The sequence below is a fragment of the Petromyzon marinus genome, chromosome 61 (assembly GCF_048934315.1).
Source record: "Petromyzon marinus isolate PM22_M1 ecotype Great Lakes invasive population chromosome 61, UKy_Petmar_22M1.pri1.0, whole genome shotgun sequence".
Taxonomy (NCBI): Eukaryota; Metazoa; Chordata; class Hyperoartia; order Petromyzontiformes; family Petromyzontidae; genus Petromyzon; species Petromyzon marinus.
The window spans coordinates 10,664,502-10,681,649 of record NC_133727.1 but is presented as its reverse complement, the minus strand read 5'-3'; the positions used below and the strand labels follow the sequence as shown (position 1 = coordinate 10,681,649).

The 17,148-nt window shown below is 48.8% G+C and overlaps 1 protein-coding gene across 2 annotated transcripts in view; it reads right to left on the bottom strand.

Moving 5' to 3' along the window:
• Nucleotides 1-11,031, bottom strand: part of RGN (regucalcin) — a 33,618-nt gene extending 22,587 nt beyond the window's left edge. The window contains exons 1-2 of one of the 2 annotated variants that reach the window (XM_032976917.2): nt 10,935-11,031; nt 5,364-5,485 (exon numbers count right to left, since the gene is read on the bottom strand). The gene's annotated coding sequence lies outside the window, so the exon portion shown is untranslated. The remainder of the gene's footprint in view (nt 1-5,363; nt 5,486-10,934) is intronic. The other variant, XM_032976918.2, reaches the window with a different exon arrangement.
• Between the last annotated feature and the right edge of the window lie 6,117 nt (nt 11,032-17,148).

The following is a 17,148-nucleotide window of genomic DNA, read 5'->3' as shown; positions in this document are numbered from 1 at the left end:
CACAGAAAATAGTCTCAGCCTGGCACAGAAAATAATCTTAGCCTGGCACAGAAAATAATCTCAGCCTGGCACAGAAAATAATCTCAGCCTGGCACAGAAAATAGTCTCAGCCTGACACAGAAAATAATCTCAGCCTGGCACAGAAAATAGTCTCAGCCTGGCACAGAAAATAGTCTCAGCCTGGCACAGAAAATAATCTCAGCCTGGCACAGAAAATAATCTCAGCCTGGCACAGAAAATAATCTCAGCCTGGCACAGAAAATAATCTCAGCCTGGCACAGAAAATAGTCTCAGCCTGGCACAGAAAATAATCTCAGCCTGGCGCAGAAAATAGTCTCAGCCTGGCACAGAAAATAGTCTCCGCCTGGCACAGAAAATAGTCTCTGCCTGGCACAGAAAATAATCTCAGCCTGGCACAGAAAATAATCTCCGCCTGGCACAGAAAATAGTCTCTGCCTGGCACAGAAAACAATCTCAGCCTGACACAGAAAATAGTCTCAGCCTGGCACAGAAAATAGTCTCAGCCTGGCACAGAAAATAATCTCAGCATGGCACAGAAAATAGTCTCAGCCTGGCACAGAAAATAGTCTCAGCCTGGCACAGAAAACAATCTCAGCCTGACACAGAAAATAGTCTCAGCCTGGCACAGAAAATAGTCTCAGCCTGGCACAGAAAATAATCTCAGCCTGGCACAGAAAATAGTCTCAGCCTGGCACAGAAAATAATCTCAGCCTGGCACAGGAAATAGTCTCAGCCTGGCACAGAAAATAATCTCAGCCTGGCACAGAAAATAGTCTCAGCCTGGCACAGAAAATAGTCTCAGCCTGGCACAGAAAATAGTCTCAGCCTGGCACAGAAAATAATCTCAGCCTGGCAGAGAAAATAGTCTCAGCCTGGCACAGAAAACAATCTCGGCCTGACACAGAAAATAGTCGCAGCCTGGCACAGAAAATAGTCTCAGCCTGGCACAGAAAATAATCTCAGCCTGGCACAGAAAATAGTCTCAGCCTGGCACGGAAAATAATCTCAGCCTGGCACAGGAAATAGTCTCAGCCTGGCACAGAAAATAATCTCAGCCTGGCACAGAAAATAGTCTCAGCCTGGCACAGAAAATAGTCCCAGCCTGGCACAGAAAATAATCTCAGCCTGGCACAGAAAATAGTCTCAGCCTGGCACAGAAAATAATCTCAGCCTGGCACAGGAAATAGTCTCAGCCTGGCACAGAAAATAATCTCAGCCTGGCACAGAAAATAGTCTCAGCCTGGTACAGAAAATAATCTCAGCCTGGTACAGAAAATAGTCTCCGCTTGGCACAGAAAATAGTCTCAGCCTGGCACAGAAAATAATCTCAGCCTGGCACAGAAAATAGTCTCAGCCTGGCACAGAAAATAGACTCAGCCTCGTTCAGAAAATAGTCTCAGCCTGGCACAGAAAATAGTCTCAGCCTGGCACAGAAAATAGTCTCAGCCTGGCACAGAAAATAGTCTCAGCCTGACACAGAAAATAGTCTCAGCCTGACACAGAAAATAGTCTCAGCCTGGCACAGAAAATAGTCTCAGCCTGGCACAGAAAATAGTCTCAGCCTGACACAGAAAATAGTCTCAGCCTGACACAGAAAATAGTCTCAGCCTGGCACAGAAAATAGTCTCAGCCTGGCACAGAAAATAGTCTCAGCCTGGCACAGAAAATAATCTCAGCCTGGCACAGAAAATAGTCTCAGCCTGGTACAGAAAATAATCTCAGCCTGGCACAGAAAATAATCTCAGCCTGGCACAGAAAGTAGTCTCAGCCTGGCACAGAAAATAGTCCCAGCCTGGCACAGAAAATAATCTCAGCCTGGCACAGAAAATAGTCTCAGCCTGGTACAGAAAATAATCTCAGCCTGGTACAGAAAATAGTCTCCGCCTGGCACAGAAAATAGTCTCAGCCTGGCACAGAAAATAATCTCAGCCTGGCACAGAAAATAGTCTCAGCCTGGCACAGAAAATAGACTCAGCCTGGCACAGAAAATAGTCCCAGCCTGGCACAGAAAATTGTCTCAGCCTGGTTCAGAAAATAGTCTCAGCCTGGCACAGAAATAGTCTCAGCCTGGCACAGAAAATAGTCTCAGCCTGGCACAGAAAATAGTCTCAGCCTGGCACAGAAAATAGTCTCAGCCTGACACAGAAAATAGTCTCAGCCTGACACAGAAAATAGTCTCAGCCTGGCACAGAAAATAGTCTCAGCCTGGCACAGAAAATAGTCTCAGCCTGGCACAGAAAATAGTCTCAGCCTGGCACAGAAAATAATCTCAGCCTGGCACAGAAAATAGTCTCAGCCTGGTACAGAAAATAATCTCAGCCTGGCGCAGAAAATAGTCTCCGCCTGGCACAGAAAATAATCTCAGCCGGGCACAAAAAATAATCTCAGCCTGGCACAGAAAATAGTCTCAGCCTGGCACAGAAAATAATCTCAGCCTGGCACAGAAAATAGTCTCAGCCTGGCACAGAAAATAGTCCCAGCCTGGCACAGAAAATAATCTCAGCCTGGCACAGAAAATAGTCTCAGCCTGGTACAGAAAATAATCTCAGCCTGGTACAGAAAATAGTCTCCGCCTGGCACAGAAAATAGTCTCAGCCTGGCACAGAAAATAATCTCAGCCTGGCACAGAAAATAGTCTCAGCCTGGCACAGAAAATAGACTCAGCCTGGCACAGAAAATAGTCCCAGCCTGGCACAGAAAATTGTCTCAGCCTGGTTCAGAAAATAGTCTCAGCCTGGCACAGAAATAGTCTCAGCCTGGCACAGAAAATAGTCTCAGCCTGGCACAGAAAATAGTCTCAGCCTGGCACAGAAAATAGTCTCAGCCTGACACAGAAAATAGTCTCAGCCTGACACAGAAAATAGTCTCAGCCTGGCACAGAAAATAGTCTCAGCCTGGCACAGAAAATAGTCTCAGCCTGGCACAGAAAATAATCTCAGCCTGGCACAGAAAATAGTCTCAGCCTGGTACAGAAAATAATCTCAGCCTGGCGCAGAAAATAATCTCCGCCTGGCACAGAAAATAATCTCAGCTGGGCACAGAAAATAATCTCAGCCTGGCACAGAAAATAGTCTCAGCCTGACACAGAAAATAGTCTCAGCCTGACACAGAAAATAGTCTCAGCCTGGCACAGAAAATAGTCTCAGCCTGGCACAGAAAATAGTCTCAGCCTGGCACAGAAAATAGTCTCAGCCTGGCACAGAAAATAATCTCAGCCTGGCACAGAAAATAGTCTCAGCCTGGTACAGAAAATAATCTCAGCCTGGCGCAGAAAATAGTCTCCGCCTGGCACAGAAAATAATCTCAGCCGGGCACAGAAAATAATCTCAGCCTGGCACAGAAAATAGTCTCAGCCTGGCACAGAAAATAATCTCAGCCTGGCACAGAAAATAGTCTCAGCCTGGCACAGAAAATAGTCCCAGCCTGGCACAGAAAATAATCTCAGCCTGGCACAGAAAATAGTCTCAGCCTGGTACAGAAAATAATCTCAGCCTGGTACAGAAAATAGTCTCCGCCTGGCACAGAAAATAGTCTCAGCCTGGCACAGAAAATAATCTCAGCCTGGCACAGAAAATAGTCTCAGCCTGGCACAGAAAATAGACTCAGCCTGGCACAGAAAATAGTCCCAGCCTGGCACAGAAAATTGTCTCAGCCTGGTTCAGAAAATAGTCTCAGCCTGGCACAGAAATAGTCTCAGCCTGGCACAGAAAATAGTCTCAGCCTGGCACAGAAAATAGTCTCAGCCTGGCACAGAAAATAGTCTCAGCCTGACACAGAAAATAGTCTCAGCCTGACACAGAAAATAGTCTCAGCCTGGCACAGAAAATAGTCTCAGCCTGGCACAGAAAATAGTCTCAGCCTGGCACAGAAAATAGTCTCAGCCTGGCACAGAAAATAATCTCAGCCTGGCACAGAAAATAGTCTCAGCCTGGTACAGAAAATAATCTCAGCCTGGCGCAGAAAATAATCTCCGCCTGGCACAGAAAATAATCTCAGCTGGGCACAGAAAATAATCTCAGCCTGGCACAGAAAATAGTCTCAGCCTGGCACAGAAAATAATCTCAGCCGGGCACAGAAAATAATCTCAGCCTGGCACAGAAAATAGTCTCTGCCTGGCACAGAAAATTGTCTCAGCCTGGTTCAGAAAATAGTCCCAGCCTGGCACAGGAAATAGTCCCAGCTCAGCTCGGCTCGGTTGTGCCGGCAGAAAAGGGGTGATAGTGCACATTGTTGATCGTACGCTTATGCCAGTTTCAAACAGACCACAGTGCGACTTGGGTCACAACAATCGCAAATAGTGGGCAGCATCGTAACGTCGTCGCCACAACCTCAACACGAGCGAGTCGACACACCGGCCGATCCAACTCCAACTCCCCCAGGAATAAAGCGGCGGACGCGGCCAATCACACGGGAGGTGGACCATCAACAGGTGCCGAGCCAGAACTCAACGGGTGAGTGCAGAACTCAAATAGAGGCAATGGCCTTCTCGTCGTACTGTGAGCCAGGGCGCGCCTCTCTACGCCACGCATCAGCCCCCGCCTCCGCCACCACCCCGTTTGATACGGCAAATCCTCGTCAAGCCGGCACTCACCGCACCTCACCACCTCCATGGTGGGGCCCTCTCCTTGCCCATCCCACGCACGCGCATCAATCTACGACCGCTCCCCTACAGGAGGCAAGTGGACGAGTTCAAAACCGTCACAAGCCGTGGGAATCGCCGCACTTGAGAGCCCATCCGGACAAACGGTGGGGACGCTCGGGTTTTTTTTTCACTTCTTGTTTCACAAAAGGCCCCCGGCTCTGGGGAGAGAATCCAATCGACAAAATATCCCTTTTTTTTTAAGCTTGAGAGGTCAGCGGCCGCTTCGGGTGGGAGGAGAGCTGCAGGCGGCCGAATCTGCTCGTAGTTCTCTACGAATCCCAAAGCCTCTCCGAGAGCCGGGACAACAGCCCGCGGCCCGGGGAGCGTCCTTACCCCCGACGTTCGTTTCGGCGATAGCAAAAAACGCAATCGAGTGAATGGGAGCGTGGGGAGTGGGAGCGTGTGGAGGGGGGGCGGGCGGCAGGGGATAATAGACCGGAAACGCGGGCACAGCGGAGCGGCGGCAGCTGCACGCGCATCGGTGCACACGTTGGCCTGGACACACGATGAGGAAATTCGATTAATAAATCGGGAACGCTGCCAGGAGACAGCTGGAGACGTCGCAGCACCAAAGAAATGCGAGAGCATGAAGAGGTAAATTCACAAACCCCGCAGGTAAACACTCATTAGTTGGCCAGGAACACCTTTATATATAAAGGACCGCAGATCTTGGGGGGAGGGGAATTTTATGCCAGCTCACCGCCTGGCTGCTGCCTTGCCGCTCGGTCTGTGGTTCCTCGTGCCTCCAGTGATGTCTCTCTCCACGAGGGTGAGCGGGTGGTGGGTGGGTGGGTGGTGGCGCATTACAGGGTTGAGATTAACCTGAGAGATGGGAAACAGAACTCGCGATACATAAAATAAACATAAGAAATAGTAGGTGACTCTATGCAGATCTTCGAAGCAAGAGTACAAATAAAATCCAGGAATGAAAACTGCTTTTCGGGTGAAGAGGAAGTTCAAGATGCCACACTTAGGAAACAGCGTGCTACATGGTGTGAAAGAGGGAAAGCTCTGACAGCAGATGGCAACGGTGGACATTATCAGAGAAGCAGGACCAGCTGCTGGATGAGAATTGGCAGATCTATTTACTCCATAGAGAATTGGCAGATCTATTTACTCCATAGAGAATTGGCAGATCTATTTACTCGAGAAAGAATTGGCAGACCTATTTACGGAGACAAAATTGGCAGACCTATTTACTCCATACAGAATTGGCAGACCTATTTACTCAAGAGAGTTGGCAGACCTATTCACTCCATACAGAATTGGCAGACCTATTTACTCGATACAGAACTGGAAGACCTATTTACTCGAAAAAAAATTGGCAGACCTATTTACTCGAGAGTGAATTGGCAGACCTATTTACTCGAGAGAGAATTGGCAGACCTATTTACTCCATACAGAATTGGCAGACCTATTTACTCGATACAGAACTGGCAGACCTATTTACTCGAGAAAGAATTGGCAGACCTATTTACTCGAGAGAGAATTGGCAGACCTATTTACTCGAGAGAGAATTGGCAGACCTATTTACTCCATACAGAATTGGTAGACCTATTTACTCCATACAGAATTGGCAGACCTATTTACTCGAGAGAGAATTGGCAGACCTATTTACTCGAGAGAGAATTGGCAGACCTATTTACTCCATACAGAATTGGCAGATCTATTTACTCCATACAGAATTGGCAGACCTATTTACTCCATACAAAATTGGCAGACCTATTTACTCCATACAGAACTTGCAGAACTATTTACTCGAGAGAGAATTGGCAGACCTATCTACTCCATACAGAATTGGCAGACCTATTTACTCCATACAGAATTGGCAGACCTATTTACTCCATACAGAATTGGCAGACCTATTTACTCCATACAGAATTGGCAGACCTATTTACTCTAGAAAGAATTGGCAGACATATTTACTCGAGAAAGAATTGGCAGACCTATTTACTCCATACAGAACTGGAAGACCTATTTACTCGAGGCCGAACTGGCAGACCTATTTACTCCAAACAGAATTGGCAGACCTATTTACTTATGCTTTCGGGGTGTTTTTCTGCTAAGGGGACAGGACAACTTCACCACATCAAAGGGACGATGGACGGAGCCATGTACCGTCAAATCTTGGGTGAGAACCTCCTTCCCTCAGCCAGGGCATTGAAAATGGGTCGTGGATGGGTATTCCAGCATGACAATGACCCAAAACACACGGCCAACGCAACAAAGGAGTGGCTCAAGAAGAAGCACATTAAGGTCCTGGAGTGGCCTAGCCAGTCTCCTGACCTTAATCCCACAGAAAATCTGTGGAGGGAGCTGAAGGTTCGAGTTGCCAAACGTCAGCCTCGAAACCTTAATGACTTAGAGAAGATCTGCAAAGAGGAGTGGGACAAAATCCCTCCTGAGATGTGTGCAAACCTGGTGGCCAACTACAAGAAACGTCTGAACTCTGTGATTGCCAACAAGGGTTTTCCACCAAGTACTAAGACATGTTTTGCAGAGGGGTTAAATACTTATTTCCCTCATTAAAATGCAAATCAATTTATATTTTTGACATGCGTTTTTCGGGATGTTTGTTGTTATTCTGTCTCTCACTGTTCAAATAAACCTACCATTAAAATTATAGACTGATCATTTCTTTGTCAGTGGGCAAACGTACAAAATCAGCAGGGGATCAAATACTTTTTTCCCTCACTATATCTTGGTTACATTTTATATAATACAAATAAACAAAAATGGTCAAACGTTGTTTTCGAAGGCCCTTTAATTTTGCCCTAGGCATAGTGCCTACTGTAGCCTATTGGATAATGCAGCCCTGGTGGGTGGCTGGGTGAGTAGGTTCTAGGCACAGTGCCTACTGTAGCCTATTGGATAATGCGGCCCTGGTGGGTGGGTGAGTAGGCCCGAGGCACAGTGCCCACTGTGGCCTTTTGGATAACGCGGCCCCTGGCAGTGAGTCCACTTTACACAGCAGCGAGACAAGGGGCAATGTTGAATTGTCATCATCATCAAATCTCATGGCAAGCACTGTAAAATTCCGCGTGTTGCAATTGCTGTAATGCTCAGCAGATGCTTGGCTAGAGGCCATACTCTCACCCAGTGTGGTTGGGGAGTTTGACTTTGTTTGTGTTTGTTGCGAATCGCGTCGATGATGAATGGCACTTTCAACTTATATCAAGAACAGATAATGCACGTTTTTTTTAAACTCAGTTTTCACTTGCAAGCGACTCTCCCCAACCTATTCAATCGGGGCTTCACCCGCGCGTGTGTCCATGTACAGTTGCTGATCCACTGCTGGATGAGAGCCTCTGGGGGGGCGGTGTTATATGACCATTCTTCAGCACTCTGGTCAATAGCGCTGTGTGCAATGGGCGCCCCCCTCCTGGCATCAGTGCAACGACTAAAATAATGAGCCAAGAATGTCTGTGTGTAACGCGCGTGACGTCACTCCACGTCGACCAGCCCCCCTAATTAATAATCTTGAACAGGTGGGGTCCTCCACAAGGACCCAACCCCTCATTAATAGTCATTAACGGGTGACGTAACTCCACATGAAGGTGGAGCGGAAAGGAAAATTTGTTTACGCAAATTAGCTTTCATTTTGTCCTTTCTTAATGGAAAGTAAAGCTAATAAAGAAATCATTAGCACATAAAAAGCCAGAGCCTTGATGTCACGCTCGCTCCGTAACGCTGTCATTAATAATCATGACATGGGTGGGGCCTCCTCACCGAGAACTTAGCCCTCATTAAAAAGCCAAAACCCTCATGCCACGCGAACTCTGTAATCTTAATGAGACGTAGAGAGGAAAAAGGGCGTCGTGATGAACATGGGATATAACCGTGAAATAAAACAAAGTCTTTGTTACCGGCCTTACAAATAACGGCACACCGATGGATGCACTGACTATGATTTTACTGCATGCTTTTCGCTTGAATGTGTCAGATTTACTGCAATACACCCGTCCTTGGACGGGCTATAGGCTAGTCCCAAATAAATCACAGTTATCATAAAGGCTCTTGTGGTTGAGCTATCATTTGTGGTGGCCATGAATAAGAAGCTACACGGCTCAGTGGGTTTTACCTGATCAAATGAAACTAAAATCGAGTTTATTTTTAGTGATTCTATGTTACCTTTCTCCTATAATCTCTGCGCTCCTATCGCGTGTGCGCGTTTGTCATAACTTTCTGACCCGCCCCTAACTGGACATCTTGTTGAAAACAAAAAGAGCTTTGCAGCTCACAGGATTCCTCCAGCCATCAATGAGATTCTGACGATCACCAATCACGCGATTTTAACGATCCGCGTGCAGGCGGCTACACGTAAGCCGATTTCACCGCTCCATCTCCATTTTGTCCACCGCAAAACAAATAAAAAAGATCCCCCGTGTAGCCTGCGACAGACTGTCGGAGCAAGTGCTGTCAGCGAGCAGCAGCAGCAGCACCTATAAAGGCCGGAACTGTGGCACACGAGGGGGTGGGTGGCCAGCACCACGACCGGCCGCCTTTGTCTCCCCCAGTGACGATGTTTTCTACACACTGCACCAGGTACTCATTTCAGGCCGAGTCGACCTAGGGGAGGCCCAAGACCTTATAATATCATATATCAAGGCCGTAGCCATGGAGTCAACATTGGGGGGGACCAAATCTTCCAGGGGGTCTGGGGGTCCCCCCCCAGAAAAAAATGTAAATTTTAAAACGAATTTCCTGCCTAAAATATAAGTAAATTCACTAACACATGGGATTGACTTTTTATTTATATATTACAATAATGTCTAATAGTGTATTGTATTACATTGCTCTGTTTTTTTCTTTTTTACCTTTTCTTGTTTCATTGTATGTAATGGCAGAGATTAGGGATTAATAAAGTACAACCATAACCACAATCATGTGAACAGAAATCTATGCATTGATTTATATGAAGACAAGTCCAGATATTGTGGCCAAGGTTTAGCAAATTGTTATTAACATAGCATAGCAATTATTATTATTTAAAAAAAAACATTGTTTATAGCAATATATTTGGGTGGGGGACATTGTGAGCATATTTGAATATTCGGGGGGGGAAACGTCCCCCCCAATAAATATTATAATTACGCCTTTGTCATATACATATAATACAAAGATCCCCGTGTAGGCGCAAGTGCTTGAGGCACTGTGTCAACCACGCCCGGCCGCCTTTGTCTCTCTCCCCCCGGCGGCGATGTGTTCACACGCCCCCCCGGCTACTTATTCGAGGCCGAGTCGACCTAGGGGACGAGGCCCATGGACCCGGTTCAGATAAATCATCACCGACATTGTCCTGCGAGCCGGAATCGAACTCGGGTTGGCCCGGGTTCGCAGCGGCTCACTGCGGCTACACTGCCGCTCCATCTCCACTTTGGACGTAACAACAACCGCCATTCGCCACTAAGTGGCGGTGACGTCCCCACGGCGCTTGTGCCAGGCTAGGTGCACGTTGAGGCCACGTGAAGTGTCGAACGCCCGCTGGCAGGAGGTAACGGGGCAGACCCAGCAGGTGCCACGGGTCGACTGAGACGACTGGCTGATGCACCACCTGTGCCCCCTACTGTGCCAGGCTCGGTGCACCAGGTCACGGGGCAGACCCAGCAGGTGCCACGGGTCGACTGACTGAGATGACTGGCTGATGCACCACCTGTGCCCCCTACTGTGCCAGGCTAGGTGCACCAGGAGGTCACGGGGCAGACCCAGCAGGTGCCACGGGTCGACTGAGATGACTGGCTGATGCACCACCTGTGCCCCCTACTGTGCCAACCTGCTGTGCTTTAGCCACCCGGCGCTCCGCTCGTTGTTGTGAGCGTCGCTCCTCCGCCCTCTGTTGTTGCTGGAGGGCGACTGCCTCCAACTGCCCAGTAGCGTCATTCACGAGCCTCCTCCACAGAGGCCGATCTTGACACCGCTGGTACCAGTCATCGGCAAGTCCACTCAGCTCCACGTCCTCCTGTACCACATCACTCCATCTCTTCTCTAGCCCGTGCCGCGCCCGTTTAGCCCCCTCGACCCGGCCAAACAAAAGCTGTTTCAGCATGCGGTGGCTGGGCATGCGGGCTACATGACCCAACCATCGCAGCCTTGCCCGCCGGAGGAGCTCACCGATGGGACCGTGCCCAGATCTTTGGACGTGACCCACACACGCGCGCACACAAACGCAACTTTGTGGCCGGGGGTTACCACAAAAGGGCTGGCAGAGAGAGAGAGAAAAGAGACCCCAGCTCGTTGCAAACGGAACTTTAGCGACTTTTTTTTTATTTACCTTCAAATGTTTTGACGCGTCGGGGATTGTGTTTTGTGTGTCTTTGCAGGAACTGACCACCCCGCGTTTTAAAACCTCGGGCGACACCACTCGACAAATAGGGTGACGGGGGGGTAGGAGGAAGCAGGCGATTGAAGGTATTTAAATCAGCCGCAAATAATTAGCGAACTGACTTTAAACCCCTGCGAAACGCTAAGTTGAACGCTGTGTTTAGTGTTAATATACGGTATAAAACGAGCATGGTATGTTATTCTATCGCGGAGTGTTGTACACGGTGGTTTTATTTACTTTAGATTCCCCCCACCCTCCTAAGAGCAGTTGGTTTGACCCGAAGCGGATGGGGAGGGGGGGTCTCGCCGGGGATGCCAAGTTGGAGGTTTTACCTCTGACATGGAGCAAACCGCGAATAGCCGGAACCATAGCGGTCAGCACTGGTCCAGCTGAATCAGCAAACCACGAATAGCCAAAACCATAGCAGCCAGCACTAGTCCAGATGAATCAGCAAACCACGAATAGCCAAAACCATAGCGGCCAGCACTGGTCCGGCTGAACTGCAAACCACGAATAGCCAAAACCATAGCGGTCAGCAGTGGTCCAGCTGAACCAGCAAACCACGAATAGTCAAAACCATAGCAGCCAGCACTGGTCCAGCTGAACCAGCAAACCTCGAATAGCCGGAACCATAGCGGCCAGCACTGGTCCAGATGAACAGCAAACCACGAATAGCCAGGACCATAGCGAGCAGCACTGGTCCAGCTGAACCAGCAAACCACGAATAGCCGGAACCATAGCAGCTAGCACTGGTCCAGCTGAACCAGCAAACCACGAATAGCCAAAACCATAGGGCCCGGCACTGGTCCAGATGAACAGCAAACCACGAATAGCCAGGACCATAGTGGTCAGCACTGGTCCAGCTGAACCAGCAAACCACGAATAGTCAAAACCATAGCTGCCAGCACTGGTCCAGATGAGCAGCAAACCATGAATAGCCAGAACCATAGCGGTCAGCACTGGTCCAGCTGAATCAGCAAACCACGAATAGCCAGAACCATAGCAGCCAGCACTGGTCCAGCTGAACCAGCAAACCACGAATAGCCAAAACCATAGGGCCCGGCACTGGTCCGGCTAAGCCAGGGGTCAGCAAAACTGTCTCTCTAGAGCCGCATGCGGGCGGGCTCTTAAAAGGACTTCTTCGTGATGTTATTCACTGATTTAAAGAACCACCGTCTCGTGTTCACCACGTGAATTTGAGGCCTCTTGAAATATTATTTACATGATATTGCTGCTGTGAAATGTGCAAATGATAAGCCACATTGTTGAGCCATCATTCATGACGAGCCTATAGCCCGTCCAAGGATGGGTGTATTGCAGTAAATCTGACACATTCAATTTTCCTCTCTACGTCTCATTAATATTACAGAGTTCGCGTGGCATGAGGGTTCTGGCTTTTTAATGAGGGTTGAGTTCTCGGTGAGGAGCCCCCCCCCCCCCATGTCATGATTATTAATGACAGCGTTACGAAGCGAGCGTGACATCAAGGCTCTGGCTTTTTATGTATTAATGATTTCTTTATTAGGTTTACTTTCCATAAAGAAAGGACAAAATGAAAGCTAATTTTCTTAAACAAATGTTCGTTTCCGCTCCACCTTCATGCGGAGTGACGTCACCCGTTAATAACTATTAATGAGGTGGGGGGGTCCTTGTGGAGGACCCCACCTGGTCATGATTATTAATTAGGGGGGGCTGGTCGACGTGGAGTGACGTCACGCGCGTTACACACAGACATTCCTGGCTCATGTTAGTGATGGCCAGGTCGCTTTAGTGTTTAATTTGTTTCTGTTTTGGCTATTTGTTTACCTTTCATGTACTCTGCACTCCTACCGTGTTTGTTGTAACTGTTTGTTGTTTTAACGCTCTTACCCCGTGCCTCTGCTGGACATCTGTGAAAAAAGAGCTTTATAGCTCATCGGATTCCTCCAGTATAAATAAATATTCAGATTGTTATGTTTGGTTTCCGACCAACTGGGATAAGCCTGTCAACGTGATACCTAAACGTTCTAATTTTAACAAAACAAAAACACAAGCACCTCAAATGAATGACACACCACGTGGTTCACGCGCGTGTCGTTCCGCCGTGACGGCTGTGACGGGCAGCCCGAAGACGATAACGCTGTGGGACAAGTCCTGTGGGGCCGTCCATAAATGACGTCACGCGATTTTGGACGATTTTTGAACCCCCCCTCGTCACACGGCGTCACAAAAAGTCGGACCCCCCCTTCAAATATGACGTCACAAAGCTCTGCCCCCCCAAAAAAAATATGCTTCAAATCGCTTTAAACTATTGTCATTGTAGTGCGTATTTAATGTGGCGCTGCACTCTGATGTTTTAGGAGAAAACATTTATTAAAAAGTCTATTTAATTAAGTAGAACGTGTTGCCTATATTTATTTAAAGTTGCTCATTTTGATGCGACGTCACATTTCTCAACCCCCCCCCCCCTCGTCACACATCGTCACAAATGTCTGACCTCCCCAAAGTGCGTGCCGTCATTTATGGACGGCCCCAAATATTGGGGAGGCCAGATTAGAACACTGCTGAGCCACGTGACGGCACAGCGGGGCACTGCAGCAGCCTGGCCTCGAGGTGGCGATGGAGGCTGCGTAGAACGATTTCGATCATTTTTCCAACATTGATAGGGTCCGGACACAAATTAGAAATCCGGCTTATAGCATGCGTGGGCAAGGCTCTCAACCAGCAGTGGATTTGGGGCTGTGAAGAAATTCTATTAAATTTAATATCTATGCGATAAGCCACTTCGTTGGGCTATCATTTGTGGCCAGGTCGCTTCTGAAAGAAAGATACATTACTCAGTGGGCCTTTTTTGCGTAAAAAGATAGTTTATACATGGATCCTCTACTTACGAACGAGTTAGGTTTCAGATGTTTGTTCGTAATTCGATTTGTTCGTACGTACAACTTTACTCCCGTCGATTCTAAACACTATGTACGGCCATGTACACTAAACAAGGGGAATGGATTCAAAAGTTGTATAATTATTATACAACTTAAATAATCTCCTGTAGATGTAGATGCCACTGGTTCTTCACGTTCTGCAGATATAGGTGCCACTGGTTCTTCACATTCTGCAGATGTAGATGGCACCAGTTCTTCACCTTATACAGATGTAGATGCCACTGGTTCTTCACGTTCTGCAGATGTAGATGCCACTGGTTCTTCTAGTTCTGGAGATGTAGATGCCACTGGTTCGTCACGTTCTGCAGATGTAGATGCCACTGGTTCTTCACATTCTGCAGATGTAGATGCCACTGGTTCGTCACGTTCTGCAGATGTAGATGCCACTGGTTCGTCACGTTCTGCAGATGTAGATGCCACTGGTTCTTCACGTTCTGTAGATGTAGATACCACTGGTTCTTCACGTTCGGCAGATGTAGATGCCACTGGTTCTTCACGTTCTGCAGATGTAGATGCTTGTTCGTATCTCTGAAATTACGTAAATTGGGTGTTCGTAAGTAGATGACTACCTATAGTTTTTTTTCAGTTTTAACTTATTCCACTTCACAGTTATGGTTGGAGCAGTGCATACATACACGTGTGGTGGCCTCAAGGGTGCAGAGACAGTGCCGTGTGTGGGGTGTTGCCGTGAAGGGGGTCGCACCAGGATGTGACCGGGAGGTGAACCCGAGGGGACACGTGACCAGACAAGAGGTGGCAGAGGGGCCCCAGTTGGGGGTGAGAGGATCACGTGGTGGGGATCCAGAGTCCCCACGAGGGTTCTGGAAGGGAGGCGTGGCCAAGGGAGGAGCCAGCCAGGCCAGGGGAGCTATAAGCAGGGTCCCGGGAGGAACCGGGGGTCAGCTCTGGGAATGAAGTCGCCATCCTCAATCCTCGGTCTCCACGTGTGGGCCAGGCAGCCCGTTGGCTGTCCGGGTCTGGTTATAGAATAGCCGCAAGTATTAGTGTCGTTAGCCATGGTGGTCACCACCCTATGTGACAATCCTGTTAAAGAGTTACCCGTTGTGTTAAATAAAAGTGTTGCCTCCAAGTACAAGTCTGCATCTAATTAACGCACTACACACGTATGGACCGCATGCGTGAGACCGATCAGAGCCTGACTGGTTGACTCCGCCTGTGGGTGAGCCAAGGAGGGTTGGTGAGATCGAGAGGCCCGCGGTAAATATCCCTCCTCCCTCCCCCAGCTACTGATTTGACTGCCGCGTCTGATGTGGTGGAATGACGCCACATCCGTTCTGCCTGCCGGCTAAATTGGCACCAACAACTGGAGATTTGAGAATTTTCGTTCTCTTAGCAATGTCACCCGATGAGGAAAAAAAATATTCCGTAAAAGCAAAAAATCCTAACTTAAAAAAGCACTCAAATGACCAGATCCTCTCTCAAATCACCTCCGCCAACTCTTCAAGGGCCTCTAGGACTCTCCAAGGCACGCTGAGACCGACCCCAAATGTTGGAGTGACCTGGGGCAAGCGCAATGCCTCGTGTTAAAAATACAACTTCCAGATTAATTGATTGTGTATTTGAGATACAAAAACTGGCCAGGTATAACATTTTCGAGCATCTGGCCTCAGCCCCTGTGTGTACACAAGATGACGAGCTGATTCTAAATTGAAACAAACATTAAAACGACCGCACAAAGGGAGCTTTGTTCCTAAATAACATTTATGTATACAACAAAAAGGACACGTGGCTGAAAAGCAATTTTACTTCCGATAGAGAACCCAGCCTTGCTGTGCCCTCAAAGCAATGCCCACCGCAGCACCTCCTATTAGCGAGGTTGGCTTCGTACGGTGCGAAAGAAGTTCAACACACACACAGATCACTCCAACGTGGATCAAACGTCACAAGGGGTGCCTTGCACTGTCAGCCACTGATTTTACATAAAATAGTTTAGTTTTACAGTTTCGGGTTTTTTTTCGCACACCAATTTTTCTTAACGCGGTAATTCCACGAGCATCCGCGCAGTGGAGGTGAATTATTCGCTCGGTCCGTGGCCATATCAACGATAATGAAATCAATCAATCAAACTTCATTTCTATAGAATTATTCGTGCAAAAAATGCAATACATAGTGCTTTACAGGCCTCTCACAGCGCAGTTGGCAGCGCCGCAGCTTGTGTTACACATAGACATGACATTAACTTGCCAATCCCCCTAATCTCTCTGCCTAATCTCTCCCATCAACATAGTGCTAATCTCCCATTAACACTGCTGTTGTGCGCATATGCGGGGGCTATACTCTTATGCGGTGATGGAAGCTCATTTCATGCTAATCTCTCTCCCTAATCTCTCCCATTAACACAACTGACGTGCTTGCGTCCGGGGATGGAATTGTGGGGGACGCGCGCCCCCGGCTCCCCCTCTGTGGGAGGGTTGATCTCGGGAGGGCTGTGGACTCCGGACTCCTCGCTCGTGTGAGAGCCGCCGCTATTCAACTCCTCGCTCGCGGGGGGAGAGGGCTGCCGCTCTCCGGCTCCTCTCCTCGCACCGCAGCCCCTCAGGTCCGCAGGTCCTGTTTGGGGGGCATAGCTCGGGGCTGGCGCACGGCTGCCTGAAGTCAATCCGTCGCTTCTCAGCCACTCAAACGCGACGTCTCCGCTCACACAACCCCGCGCACCACTCACATGCGCTGAGCGGGGGGTCAGGGGTTAGAGGGCAATGACGTCCTTCGCACACGCGTTGCCGATTGGAGGGGGTGTCTCTGAGGTTATTTAAAGGGCTGTATGAATAATCCCACGTGTACCCGGGCGGGTCCATCGTCGTTCACCGGGGCACACGATAAACAAAGGCCGTATGGATAACCTCGCATGTACGCCGCCCGTTTACCTCACGCACACACCAAACAAAGGCCGCACGAATAACCGCGCGTGTATGCCGCCAGTTTGCCTCAAGCACACGTTAAACGAAAGAGCGTATGAGTAATCTCACGTGCCCCTGTACGAGTCCGCCGCCGCTCACCACACGCACACGCTAACCACGAGCTACACGCATGGGCGAGCGCAAACACGTGGGTGACTACACACTCGCGCACAAACACAGGGTACAACGACGCAGGAACCCCGGGCGGGCGCGCACACAATGGCCGCCTCGACAGAGTTACCCGCGCGCAAATCCCCGTACCACGACGAGCGGACTCACACCACCATGCGCCCGTTCCACACTCGCAGAAACCACACGACAAGG